This window comes from Nomia melanderi, unplaced genomic scaffold (genome assembly GCF_051020985.1).
Source record: "Nomia melanderi isolate GNS246 unplaced genomic scaffold, iyNomMela1 scaffold0014, whole genome shotgun sequence".
Taxonomy (NCBI): Eukaryota; Metazoa; Arthropoda; class Insecta; order Hymenoptera; family Halictidae; genus Nomia; species Nomia melanderi.
In genome coordinates, this window is record NW_027475130.1 from 2,186,951 (window position 1) to 2,187,905 (window position 955).

Genomic DNA, 955 nt, shown 5'->3' on the forward strand with positions numbered 1-955 from the left:
ATCTGGTGATATCTCGGGTGCTATTAGAGATAGCGAAATAAATCAAAGTGCATTGTTTGCAGGAGTCCCTGGCGCATGAATCTGTGCAGCGGGAACGACCTCGGACCACCAGGGGCCGAGAAAACCACCGTCTCATGGGGTCGGACACTCAGGGTCAGGGAAAAATCCAATATATCTCTGGTGATATCTCGGGTGCTATTAGAGATAGCGCAATAAAACAAAGTGCATTGTCTGTAGGAGGCCCTGGCGCATGAATCTGTGCAGCGGGAACGACCTCGGACCACCAGGGGCCGAGAAAACCACCGTCTCATGGGGTCGGAGACTCAGGGTCAGGGAAAAATCCAATATAAATCTGGTGATATCTCGGGCGCTATCACAGATAGCGCAATAAATCAAAGTGCATTGTCTGCAGGAGGCTCTGGCGCATGGATCTGTGCAGTGGGAACGACCTCGGACCACCAGGGGCCGAGAAAACTACAGTCTCATGGGGCCGGACACTCAGGGTCAGGGGAAAATCCAATATATATCTAGTGATATCTCGGGTGCTATTACAGATAGCGCAATAAATCAAAGTGCATTGTCTGTAGGAGGCCCTGGCGCATGAGTCTGTGCAGTGGGATCGACCTCGGACCACCAGGGGCCCAGATAACCACCGATACATGGCGACGGACACTCAGGGTCGGGGAAAAATTCAATATATATCTGGTGATATCTCGTGTGCTATTAGAGATAACGCAATAAATCAAAGTGCATTGTCTACAGGAAGCCCTGGCGCATGAATCTGTTCAGCGGGATCGACCTCAGACCACCAGGGTCCGAGAAAACCACCGTCTCATGGAGTCGGACACTCAGGGTCAGGGAAAAATCCAATATATATCTGGTGATATCTCGGGTCCTATTACAGATAGCGCAATAAATCAAAGTGCATTGTCTGTAGGAGGCCCTGGCGCATGAA